The sequence below is a fragment of the Nycticebus coucang genome, chromosome 18, assembly GCF_027406575.1.
Source record: "Nycticebus coucang isolate mNycCou1 chromosome 18, mNycCou1.pri, whole genome shotgun sequence".
NCBI classification, from domain to species: Eukaryota; Metazoa; Chordata; class Mammalia; order Primates; family Lorisidae; genus Nycticebus; species Nycticebus coucang.
The window spans coordinates 15,567,873-15,582,293 of record NC_069797.1 but is presented as its reverse complement, the minus strand read 5'-3'; positions in this window follow the sequence as shown (position 1 = coordinate 15,582,293).

The following is a 14,421-nucleotide window of genomic DNA, read 5'->3' as shown; positions in this document are numbered from 1 at the left end:
TACGAGGTCAGAAAAAAAAATATGAGGATTTAAGAATTCTCATTTGGCTTGAGAATGTGGTCAAATCATGAAAGCTTAACTGAAATAAAAGCATAGTCTGGCTCATAGATTAAAAAATCCTTTTATCATAAGGACACTTATACTAGACTGTTTATTGCAGCTCAATTTACAATCGCCAAAATGTGGAAACAGCCTAAATGCCCACCAACCCAGGAATGGATTAACAAGCTGTGGTATATGTATACCATGGAATACTATTCAGCCATTAAAAAAAAATGGAGACTTTACATCCTTCATATTAACCTGGATGGAAGTGGAAGACATTATTCTTAGTAAAGCATCACAAGAATGGAGAAGCATGAATCCTATGTACTCAATTTTGATATGAGGACAATTAATGACAATTAAGGTTATTGGGGGGGAAGCAGAAAGAGGGACGAAGGGAGTGGAGTGGGGCCTTGGTGTGTGTCACACTTTATGGGGGCAAGACATGATTGCAAGAGGGACTTTACCTAACAATTGCAATCAGTGTAACCTGGCTTATTGTACCCTCAATGAATCCCCAACAATAAAAAAAAAAAAAATCAATTGCATCACTGAGAGATGGGGGAACATTTGCATTTCTGTGAGCCTTAGAACTTTTAATCAACCACAAACTCAATGTTAGCCATTATGATGGGGCCTTTATTACAAGTGATAATGCAAATTCTGTTCTCCACGTGGAAGTATGAATCTACCTAATGAACTGTTTGTCAGAAGAACTCTAGTGTGTTGTATGTCATTCTAAGTGACTTTACAAAGGAATTTAAGCAGCATGAAAAGGCCTTTCTACCTATATATTTAGCAAAGCTTAATGAAATAAGAAAATTTTAAGTACATCTTTTAACCCTGAAGAACTGGGAGAACACAATACGAGTTTTCAAATATTGGAATTTATAACATTGAAGAGAAAGACACAGACATTTTTGTAATGTTCCAGGTGGGAGCACTAGGATCTGTGAATCACAATCACACAGTACAGGCTTTCAGCTTAGTATGAAGAACTGCAGAATTACAATTCCCTGGAGGGGGAATAAAAAGGTTTTCTCAAATCTGGCTAAATAATCAGGGGTGGGGAAGTCCATTTCCCACTGACTTCCACAGTGCATGGTGCTGGGGTGGCCCTCAGAGGGTTGCAATCTCCTTGCCAGGAAATGTGCTATACCTGGATCAAGGGTGAGGGAGAGGCTGTCATGGAGCCACCTGGGTTGGCAGCTGCTGCCAGCATGCCTTTCGCCAGAAATGAAGGGAGTGCATGAGCCTAGCCCAGCTCTTTCCTGCCAGCAGAGAGACATAGCAGAGGAGGGGCTGCCGTCTGATATTATCCGAGTTACCACTGGGATAATAGCCAGCATGGATGGATGAAAGGTTAGGGAAGGAGGTGGGGCAGGGCCTGGGAACAGAGAGGGAGGTCAACCTACCGTAAACGCATTCTGGAGAGGCTGGAGAGGGTTGTGAACCAAATGCAAGTGGAAGCTCTAAGTTGCAAGGACCTTGTCCTCTGGCTCAATCTAACTTCACTTGCAGAATACCAATCCAAGATAAAATTAAGGATGTCAAGACAGCCACCACAGAGGATTAAACCTCAGGCTGGCCCTTCTGAGCATGGAGGTCCTGAGTGACCGCATGAGTTTGAGCCTTCGGGTTTGGGGCATGAAATCCTTCCAGGAGAAACAAAGAGACAGTTCATTCTTTGGTCACTGGCTGGTCTGGTTTGGGGCCAGACACAGAGCTCGGGGAGTAAAGATGACAATGAGGAGACACAGGAAATATTTCTCTGCTAGAGCAGGTGATCAGATACTCCAAGGAAAGAGGTGTGGAGGCCCTGCTGTGTGAATGATGAGAGTGTGTCAGCCAGGGCATGAGGAGGCCCTGAGGAAGGCAGTGACCTCCCTGGAGCCGAGAGTGAACACATGAGATGTCACCTGATCCTGGACCCTGCCTTCATCTCCAGTTTCAGTGAGACAGACTCCTGCCCACATTGGTGAGATCCATTTTATCCCTTATAACATATGAGCACACACAATATTTTTCTTTATGTCTAAATCAAGGCCACCAAGTTCCAGCCATGTCTGTTATGCAGGTATTTGCCCTGTGATTATTGACAAATTTCTGTACACTTATTCTCCTGGGAATACAAAGAAAAAAATCACACTTGAGATTCCATTGTCTGAATTTAAGCTATAATAATTTAAAACATAAATGTCTTAGAAACCAACCAACATTATCTCCGGTGTCTGTCACATAGAGTTAATAGCGCTCTCTAAACTTCAGTTCTAATATCATAATATGCAGTTCTTTGTTTCTATTTATTGTTAAAATATTTTCCTGCTATCTCATATGGAACAGCTTTTGAAGATTCCTATGTGCCACAGCTGGAAAATTCCTTCTTTGAAGTGCCCCATTTATTCATCTTTTGTCAGTGGCAGGCTTTTTAAGCGCAGACATTTTATACTTTTCACAGTTATTTCAAAATCTATTTCATTTGATGCAGAGTCAATTTATCATTCTGCACACATTCCTAGTTTGCTTCCCCCCCTCCTTCTCTCACTTTGGCATTGCTAAGTTCATCAGAGTACCTTTTCTATTTTTTATTTTTCTCTTTCAAGCTGTACTGTGGCACCCAGAGAGACACTGAAAACCCACAGCTTCAAAATGTTCTTACCTGAAATTTTTCCATGGACCCCACCTAGGCCCAGTGTGTATCAGTGATGACTAAAAAAAGTTGGATACAGTAACTTATGAATTTATCTGATGATAAGACTGTCTGCTCTCAGATGCAAATCTGAAAGTTATGGTTCATTGGAATATACCAGTTTGACTTTATTTAGAATCAAGGAGCTGGGGTGCTTGGTGACTCAAGCTTATAATCCCAGCACTCTGGGAGATTGAGGAGGGAGGCTCCCTTGAGTTCAGGAGTTTGACACTCCCCTGAACAATAACAAGACCCTGTCCCTACTAAAAATAGAAAAATTAGCTGGGTATTGTGATGGGTGCCTGTAGTCCCAGCTACTCAGGAGCCTAAGATAGGAGTGAGTGTGAGATTGCTTGTGAACTAGTCTGATGCCACAGCATGCTAGCATGGGCAAGATAGCAGACTTTGTCTCCAAAAATGTACTTAAATTAATATAAAACTAGTACACCAACAACTACATGCCCACATGAAAGAAAAACACATTTAAATTAAAGACAGGAGGAAAACAGAGGGGGAGGAGGTGTGATCAGCTCTCACCTATCAGGTACAAAGTGCAATGGCACACTTCTGGGAGAAAGGTTTAACTGCGACTCGGACTTTACCTAATGAATGCAGTGTAACCTAATTGTATGTCCCCTTATATTAATCTGAAAAAAAAATTAATAAAGGGAAAAAAATAGGATCAAGGAGCTGCTGTTTGGCCAGCCTGGTTGCTGAAGCTTGTTCTCCCAGGCTTTTTCAATGAACCAGTTTTGCACATGGGGAGATTTGCATCACATTGTGTAGGTGTGGAATGAATGACAGTGACAATCCCATGATTTCCCAGAATTTCCCATGAAATTCTGAGACAATTTCAATTTCAGCAAAGAGTTATCTTCTAGAAATGGCAATGCAAAAGGACTTTTTTCTAAACTCATTTTAGTGATATCCATTTTCTTTTGACTTAATCAAGAGAAAAGGTGATTTAGGATAATGGAAATCCAGATAGTTAATACCTCAGGATTGTTCTATTAGTTGGTATGATAGCAGAAACAATTTAAACTCCGCAAAAAATGACTTACCTACTCCCTGACTTTTGGCTAATAATAACACAAATTACACTCAAATTTGCATAAATCTTAGCAGGTCATCCCCTCATTGGGCTTCATGCACATCAGAACTCCTCTGGGGTATTTCTTTTCATTTTGGAAAACTTCTTATAAGAGCCCCTATAATAAGCTTTTATTAATATGATATATGATCAACTTTTATAACTGTTCTATAGGTGTTTTAAAGTGCAATGCAATCATTATAGTGTGTATTATTCAACATATTTAAAACATTATTTTTCTTAAATTATTAGTATTCTTTACTATGCTAATTTATTTTTGTTTAATTGATCTATCAATGTCCAAAAAGACACAATAAAAGCCTCATTAGCATTCTGTTTTTGACCTTCCTTATCCTTCTTTACTTTTGTTGGTTTAAAGCCTATTGTATCTGTGAATAGAATTGCAACACCTACTTTTTTATGATTTCCATTTGTCTGGAATATAGATGACCATCCCTTCACCCTGAATCTAAATTTATCTTTTCAAGTAAGATGAGATTCTTGTATGCAGCAGATATCTGGCCTGAGTTTTTGTATCCAGTCAGCCAACCTGTGCCTCCTTAGAGGACAATTAAAGCCATTCACATTAATGGAGAATACTGATGAGCCTGGTAGAATTTTGGGTATCAAGTTTTTCAAAAGTCCAATGGATATTTTTAATCCTTTCACCACTGTGGAAGTTGGAATTTGACCAAAAAGCCCAATTGTGCATCGACACATGAATGGATTAATAAACTGTTGTATATGTACACCATGGAATATTATGCAACCTTAAAGAAAGATGGAGACTTTACCTCTTTCATGTTTATATAGATGGAGCTGGAACATATTCTTCTTAGCAAAGTATCTCAAGAATGAAAGAGAAAGTATTCAAAGTACTCAGCCCTATTAAGAAACATATTTATAGCTTTCATATGAAAACTATAACCCAATTAAAGCCCAAGAATATGGGAAAAGGGAAAAGGGAGGGGAGGGGAGGAGAGAGGATGGGAGGAGGGAGGGTAATTGGTGGGACCACACCTATGGTGCATCTTACAAGGGTACATGTGAAAGTTACTAAATGAAGAATAGAAATGTCTTAACACAATAACTAAGAAAATGCCAGGAAGGCTATGCTAACCAGTGTGATGAAAATATTTCAAATTGTATATAAAACCAGCACATGGTATCCCATGATTGCATTAATGTATACAGTTATGATTTAATAATAATAAAAAAATTGTGTTTTTGTTTGTTTCTCTGGTTTGCTTTACATTGATAGTGATTATGTGTAATTTGGCATCTTAATATCAATGACCATACCTTCAGCATATATTATATTTTGATTGATTTGTAAAATCTACCTCTTTAAAGCACTTATTAACATTAGGCTTAATGGGGGGACAGAGAGAAGATGGCTAACTGAAGCCAGCTTTCCATAGAGGCTCCCGTCCAGAAGGAGAGTTAAAGGACAGAAATTTAGCAAATAACCTGGCAGATTAGAGCTGCACCAAGAGAGAAGTTTGAAGAATGCACATCAACCCTGCTGAAGTGAGCTGCAACCCAAGGATACAAACAAGAGTTACAAAATCTATCACCAAGCAGACGGGAGTCCCCTCCCCCATGAGAATGGCTTGGAGTACCCCATAAACAAATGATCAGAGTTCAAAAGTTCTCCCATTATATTCCATGGAAGAGACCCTCTAAAAACTGGACCTACCTCCCCTAGTAGGGTGCCATGGCACTCTCTTGCCAGGCATAAAACTCTAAAACTGTATATATTCTCTACATGCAATTCTGAGCTCACAGCACTCCCCTCCACTCTCACTCTGAGGTCTGGAAGCCTGTCCCCCAGGAATCCAGATGCTTGAGTATTATCTCGAGAGGTGTGGACAGGGTATGGACTACTGCTTGCCAGTGATGATTCTGTGGAGGAGAGGACAGTCAGCTGAGAGGAAGCCACACGGGAGCTGCTGGTGTCCCAAGGCACAGAGCAGCAGACGCTTTTGGCAACAATAGGGCTCACCCCTGGATATTCCAGAGCCACACCCCCCTGTCTCTCTGGGCAACCAGAGGAGGCTGGGCATCTTCTCTGGTGGCAGCCACTGGCAGAAAAGATCTGTGATGGAAATGCAGGCCCCGTGACTAAAGGGTTTGCCTGAGGTGGTACTGGTCTGGGTGCAGCACAAGGACTAGAAAATGCACACGCAGAGTCGGCAGATTCCCAGGGTAGGGCTAAACCAGAGGACCCGTTTACTGAGCCTAAGATGCACCTAGCCCTCAGGGGATCATTAGCCTAGACAAAGGAGGGCAGGGGACTATAACTGACAGCTAACCAGGCTGTGAATACAAACTACTGGGCAGCAGCAAAGACAGAGCCTGAGGCGCAGGTTCTGTGAACTCAAAACAGCTTCTCTTCTGTAGGGGAATTTAGCCGGGACAGAAACAAATTCCATAAAGTTGTTCTGTTCTATCAGTAACAACAATCAGGAGTGGAGCTGGAACTGAGTGAACACTCCCAGCCTCCATCAAGCACCCGAGGTTGTCAGGCCTCACCTCCCCCTGCTGGATAGTGGCAGAGAGCAGTGGCCTGGCTGAGGAGACATATATCTCCCTATGATTCAGGCAGGTGCAAACCCCTGGAAATCTGCTCATTGGAGGCAACTGGGTCACAGCCCTGCAGGGTTATCAGTGACTGGGTGTGACAGAGGTACAAGGTGGGGAAGGAGGCATCAACCTTCCAAGACTAATCTATTTGCTGGGTGGGTCCTCCTGACCTCACGGAGCACCAGAGCAAGTCATATTTGAGTTGAGTTGTCAGCAGACCCCTGTGATCTAGTTGCCAGAGACCTTTTAAACGCTCCCACCTGAGACAAGTGCTGACTGAAACAATTGATTTGGACCTCTTGAACTGGGCCAATTGCCTGAGGACTATCCAAGTGGTACCCTGGGTGTGTGGTTGCAGGAAGGTTTGAGTTTCCTTTTCCAATTGTTGCCTGTTGGGGGCGGCGGGGTGACTTAATTGCTAGTATTTCTCCACAGCCGAGACTTCAACCCAAAGTAATTGATTCCTTAGGGTCGGACAAAGACCAGCTGAAAACAAGACAGAGCCACTTAGCCCCACCCCCCCAAGCAGGTCCCCAGTTTCTCAGGCAGTAGCACTGTATGGATCCTCGACAAAGCTCCTGGGGAAAAGTTACAGACACCAGTCCCATCTTTTGGGCAAAGGGCTGGTTAATCACTACTCCTGAAGCCTCGAACCCAACTTTTCTTTATCTACTCATCTAGTCAAATGGTCTAAAATAATCATGGGGTGAAATCAGTGGGAAAACACTGGTAACAAAAATAACCAGAGTAGATCAACCCCCCCAAGGAAAGATATGGCAGATGTAACTGAAGATCCCATTCATAAACAGATGGCTAAGTCGGAAATCAAGTTCAGAGTTTGGATTACAAACAAGATTAATAGAATGGTGGAAAAGTGAGAATTGGATATTCGAGGAAAAAGTCAAAAGTTGTCTCAAGAATTCAACGAATTTAAGAAAAGATCACCAAAGATTTTGACACATTGAAGCAAGAATTTGCAGCCATCAAAGATCTGAAAAATACAGTAAAATCCCTCAGTAACAGAGTAGAGCAAGAAGAAGAAAGGATTTCTGACATTGAAGACAAAGCTTTTGAATGCTCCCAAAATCTCAAACAGGAAGAGAAATGGAGAGCAAATATGGATCATTTTCTCAGAGAGCTCTGAGATAATTTGAAGAAGGCTAATATCCACCTTATTGAAATCCCTGAAAGCGATGAAGTGGCTTCGCAAGGCAAAGAGGCTCTTCTTCATGAAATTATGAAAGAGAATTTTCAAGACATGCCAAGAGATTCTGAAATTCAGATAACAGACAGTTTCAGAACCCCAGCATGACTCAACCTGAATAAGACATCCCCCAGGAACATCATAATTAACTTCACTAAAGTTAATATGAAGGAGAAAATTCTGAAAGCAGTCAGACATAAGAATACTATAACCTACAAAGGGAAAAATATTAGAATGACTGCAGATCTCCCTGCTGAAACCTTTCAAGCAAGAAGAGGGTGGTCTTGGACTTTTAATCTCCCAAAACAAAATAACGTTCAACCCTGGATCCTGTACCCAGATAAACTGAGTTTCATTTATGATGGAGAAATTAAATACTTTAATGACATCTACATGTTGAAGAAATTTGCCACAACCAAACCAGCTCTCCAGGATATTCTCAGACCTATCCTTCATAATGACCAGCACAATCCTTTACCACAAAAGTAAACTCATTCAGAAACTTTTGATCAAACTTCAACTTCCACAGTGGTGAAAGAATTGAAAATGTCCACTGTACTTTCGAAAAACTGGATACCCAAAATTTTACCAGGCTTATCAATATTCTCCATTAATATGAATGGCTTAAACTGTCCCCTAAAGAGGCACAGGTTGGCTGACTGGATACAAAAACACAGGCCAGATATCTGCTGCATATAAGAATCTCATCTTACCTTAAAAGATAAATATAGACTCAGGGTGAAAGGATGGTCATCCATATTTCAGGCAAATGGAAATCAGAAAAAAGTAGGTGTTGCAATTCTATTCACAGATACAATAGGTTTTAAACCAACAAAAGTAAGAAAGGATAAGAATGGTCACTTCATATTTGTTAAGGGTAATACTCAATAATATGAAGTTTCAATTATTAATATTTATGTACCCAACCAAAATGCACCTGAATTTATAAGAGAAACTCTAACAGACATAAGCAACTTGATTTTCTCCAGCTCCATAATAGTCATAGATTTTAACACTCCTTTGACAGTGTTGGATTGATCCTCCAATAAGAAGCTAAGCAAAGAAATTTTAGATTTAAACCTAACCATCCAACATTTGGATTTCACAGACATCTACAGAATATTTTATTCCAACAAAACTGAATACACATACTTCTCATCAGCCCACGGAACATACACCAAAATCGATCACATCTTAGGTCACAAGTCTAACCTCAGTAAATTTAAAGGAATAGAAATTATTAATTGCAATTATACCTTGCATCTTCTTGGACCACCATGGAATAAAAGTTGAACTCAGTAACAACAGGAATCTCTATACTCATACAAAAACATGGAACTTAAATAACCTTATGCTGAATGATAGCTGGGTCATAGATGAGATTAAGAAGGAAATTGCCAAATTTTTGGAACAAAACAATAATGAAGACATGAATTATCAGAACCTCTGGGATACTGCAAAGGCAGTCCTAAGAGGGAAATTTCTAGCACTGCAAACCTTCCTCAAGAGAGTGGAAAGAGAGGAACTCAACAACCTAATGGGACATCTCAAGCAACTGGAAAAGAAAGAACATTTCAACCTCGATTGCAATAGAAGAAAAGAAATAACAAAAATTAGAGCAGAATTAAAATAAATTGAAAACAAAAGAATTATACAACAGATCAATAAATCAAAAACTTGGTTTTTTGAAAAGGTCAATAAAATAGATAAACGTTTGGCTAACCTAACCTGGAAAAAAAAGTGAAATCTTTAATTTTGTCAATCAGAAATGACAAACAAACTTCTCAGAAATTTAAAAAATCCTTAATGAATATTATAAGAAACTTTATTCTCATAAATAAGAAAATCAAAAGGAAATTGACCAATAATTGCAAGCACATCCCCTTCCAAGACTTAGGCAGAATAACGTAATGTTCAAAATGTTGAACAGGCCTATATCAAGTTCTGAATATTGCATCAACCATACAAAATCTCCCTAAAAAGAAAACAATGGGACCAGATGGCTTCACATCAGAATTCTACAAATACTTTAAAGAGGAACTATTACTCAACCTATTCCAAAATATAGAAAAAGAAGGAATACTACCCAACACATTCTATGAAGCAAATATCACCCTGATCCCCAAACGAGAAAAAGATTCAACAAGAAAAGAAAATTATAGACCAATATCACTAGTGAATATAGATGCAAAAATATTCAACAAGATCCTAATAAACATAATCCAGCAATACATCAAACAAATTATACAACATGACCAAGTCAGTTTTATCCCAGGGTCTCAAGGCTGGTTCAAGATACATAAATCTAGAAGTATAATTCAGCACATAAACAAATTAAAAAACAAAGACCATATGATTCTCTCAATTAATTGAGAAAGAGCTTTTGATAATATCCAGCATCCCTTTATGATCAGAACACTTAAGAAAATTGGTATAGAAGGGATATTCTTAAACCTATAGAGGCCATCTACAGCAAACCCACAGCTAATATCGTATTGAATGGAGTTAAATTGAAATCATTTCCACTCAGATCAGGAACCAGGCAAGGTTGCCCTTTGTCTCCACTGCTCTTTAACATTGTAATGGAAGATTTAGCCACCGCAATTAGGGAAGAAAAGGCGATCAAGGGTATCCATATAGGGTCAGAAGAGATCAAACTTTCACTCTTTGCAGAAGATATGATTGTGTATCTGGAAAACACCAGGGATTCTAGTACAAAACTCTTAGAGGTGATCAAGGAATACAGTAATGTCTCAGGTTACAAAATCAACGTGCATAAATCAGTAGCCTTTATATATACCAACAATAGTCAAGCTGAAAAAACAGTGAAGGACTCTATCCCATTCACAGTAGTGCCAAAGAAGATGAAATATTTGGGAGTTTATCTAACAAAGGATGTTAAAAATCTCTATAAAGAGAACTATAAAACTCTAATAAAAGAAATAGCTGAAAATGTTAATAAATGAAAATACATACAAGTTCATGGCTGGGAAGAATCAACATTGTTAAAATGTCCATACTACCCAAAGCAATATATAATTTCAATGCAATCCCTATTAAAGTTCCACTATCATACTTTAAAGATCTTGAAAAAATAATACTTCATTTTATATGGAATCAGAAAAAACCTCAAAGCCAAGACATTACTCAGAAATAAAATCAAAGCAGGAGGAATCATGCTACCAGACATCAGAATATACTATAAATCGATAGTGATCAAAACAGCATGGTACTGGTACAAAAACAGAGAAGTAGATGTGTGGAACAGAATAGAGAACCAAGAGATGAATCCAGCTACTTACCGTTATTTGATCTTTGACAAGCCAATTAAAAACATTCAGTGGGGAAAAGATTCCCTATTTAACAAATGGTGCTGGGTGAACTGGCAGGCAACCTGTAGAAGACTGAAAATGGACCCACAACTTTCACCATTAACTAAGATAGAGTCTCACTGGGTTGAAGATTTAAATTTAAGACATGAAACTATAAAAATACTAGAAGAGAGTGCAGGGAAAACACTTGAAGAAATCAGTCTGGGCGAGTATTTTATGAGGAGGACCCCCCGGGCAATTGAAGCAGCTTCAAAAATGCACTACTGGGACCTGATCAAACTAAAAAGCTTCTGCACAGCCAAGAACACAGTAAGTAAAGCAAGCAAACAGCCCTCAGAATGGGAGAAGATATTTGCAGGTTATGTCTCTGACAAAGGTTTAATAACCAGAATCCACAGAGAACTCAAATGTATAAGCAAGAAAAGAACAAGTGATCCCGTCTCAGGCTGGGCAAGGGACTTGAAGAGAAACTTCTCTGAAGAAGATAGGTGCACAGCCTATAGACATATGAAAAATGCTCATCATCTTTAATCATCAGAGAAATGCAAATCAAAACTACTTTGAGATATCAACTAACTCCAGTAAGATTAGCCCATATCACAAAATCCCAAGACCAGAGATGTTGGCATGGATGTGGAGAAAAGGGAACACTTCTACACTGCTGGTGGGAATGCAAATTAATACATTCCTTTTGGAAAGGTGTTCTGAGAACACTTAGAGATCTAAAAATAGACCTGCCATTCAATCCTATAATTCCTCTGCTATGTATATTCCCAGAAGACCAAAAATCACATCATAACAAAGATATTTGCACCAGAATGTTTATTGCAGCCCAATTCATAATTACTAAGTCATGGAAGAAGCCCACATGCCCATCGATTCATGAATGGATTAATAAATTGTGGCATATATACACCATGGAATATTATGTAGCCTTAAATAAAGTTGGAGACTTTACCTCTTTCATGTTTACATGGATGGAGCTGGAACATATTCTTCTTAGTAAAGTATCTCATGAGTGGAAGAAAAAGTGTCCGATGTACTCAGCCCTACTATGAAACTATTTTATGGCTTTCATATGAAAGCTATAACCCAGTTATAACCTAAGAATATGGAAAAGGGGGAGAGGGAGGGGAGCGGAGGAGGGAGGATGGGCAGAGGGAGGGTGATTGGTGGGATCACACCTATGGTGCATCTTACAAGGGTACATGTGAAAGTTACTCAATGTAGAAAAAAATATATATATATATATAACATTAGGCTTAATTTTCTACATTGGCTACATCAAAACAGCTCTTCTACCCAAGGAAGTACAGCAAAGTTGCTTCCTGGTTGGGATAGATGTTGGGAGGACATCGCTCCTCTATGGCTTTCTTGTGTACCTCAAATTTATTAGAATGACTCTCTTCTTGGTGGCTCCTGAAGTGCATTTGAACATCTCTTTCTCAACCCAACTTCTCTGGTCTTAAAGCTGATGGAAGCTCCTCTAGCCCGGTGACACTACTTTGTTCATAAGATCTGTTTTCTGTGTTATGATTTTTCTTGGTTTATTATAAAAGAAAATATATGTGTTCAAATCCTGTAAAGTCTAGCTGTAAGCTGCAGGAATGGAATAATCATATAAGGTAGCAGGAGGCCATGGAAACAGCAGTTAGCCCTAAATGCAGGGATTAAAACCATCTTAGAACTCAGTGGAAAAGTACTTTTTCATCTTAAGAGTCAGGAAAGTAATACATTTAGTTCATTGATGGGACATGTTGGAATTTAAAAGCTAGGTATGGGGGTTAAGCTTCTTTTACTAGTATCCTGTAATTATGAAATTGCAAATTTCTTATTTGTATGAAGGTGAAACCTTACAGTTCCCCACCATAGCTAAAAATGGTTTTGCTCTTAAGAACAAGGCCACAATATTTGGGAAGACGATAAAGGGGTTGGGTTGTTTCCCTGACGTTAGCAGCTGAACGGTAGAGGATGTTTAAGTCACGGGAGTGGCAGCATTTTAATCAGCGCCAGCAACAGATAAATAATTCTGACCTCCATTAATTTCTTTTCCTTAGAAATAGCTTTTAAAAACAAAGTCCCTGTTATAAATATTGTAAGCCTCTTTTTAGGCCCGCCACTCCCCCGAATTCTCTCATTTCTCTTTTCTAACCCAGAAATTTTCAAAAGCAACATATCTATCACAAGAACTTCTAAGGGTAGAAAGTCACTGCCCGTGTCAAGGCAGAACCCACCAAAATTGGAAAGAAATGAAGCATGTGTTAGTCTCATTTCAGATCCGATCAGATCTAGAGACAATCTGAAAGTTGGAATGTAAAATATGTGGGCAATTCCTCATCCTTATCCTGACCGTTTGCACACACAGATCAGGGGTCTGGCTGAAGTGTGCAGCACCCACCATCCACACTGGAGGAAATGCCTGCTCTTCGCTGTTCACGGAGAAGAAAGTCATCTCCTTGACACACTATTTGTTATAGTGAAAAGTCTTCATATAACCATCTGTTTCTTATAAACGTGTTTATTTGCTCACCCTCGAGGAGCAAGGTCCTGGCTAAGGAGTCCCCGGTTGCATAAAGAAAGTCAAGATTATCATCAGAATCTTCAAGGGCTGCTGAAAAAAGTCATGCTGTTTAGTTCCTTCGCTGTATAAATCAAGACACATAGGCCTCACTAAATGTTTGTGCAGTGAGTCATGTCCATGTATTTGATGTCTTCAATTTTTTTTATCAATCTCACAAAGATCCAAAGGTGCAAACATGAATATTTTTTAGTGTAGTGTGTCTTGTATGCATTATCAAAATAACTGGTTTAAAAGTGAAAATCTATAAACACCAAAGACCAGGATGCAAGAAAATGGTCCTCTCAAATATCATTTTGGGAACAGTGATTTCATTTGGCATTTTTGGAAATCAATCTAGTGATATCTATCTATTTAAAAAAGTGCATGTCCATTCTGACCCAGTAATCTACCTATGCAAATTTAGTCCACAGAAATAAGAAACCTAGACTTAAATAAAAGTTGATGGAGCACCTGTCACACACCAGCTCTGGGCTGCATGCCTTCACGTGTATCTCATTCATTACTCTAGTGTAGTCAGAGGTTCTTTAATTGATTTCATGGCTCTTTATAGCAAAGTTTTAAGTTATTTCAAAGAAAAAAATTGTAACAGATGATACCCTGAAATTTTCAAATTGGCTTCTGTGAATTGCATCAGACGCGGCTCAAAAATAAAAAAAAACATGGACGGGAAGAAGAAAAAAAGAAGAAATTTTCAAAGAAAACTTAAAGCTCAGAAATCAATGTCAGTTCTCCCCAGAGACTATTTGAAAAAAAAAAAAAAAAAAAACAACAACAAAAAACCGCAACACATAGTTTTGATAAAATTTACTCTGAACAAGCCTGTTTGGGACACACTGCCAAATATCATTTCATTGAAGAGTTTCTATGTTCTTTATCTCTCTTTTTTTTCCCCTT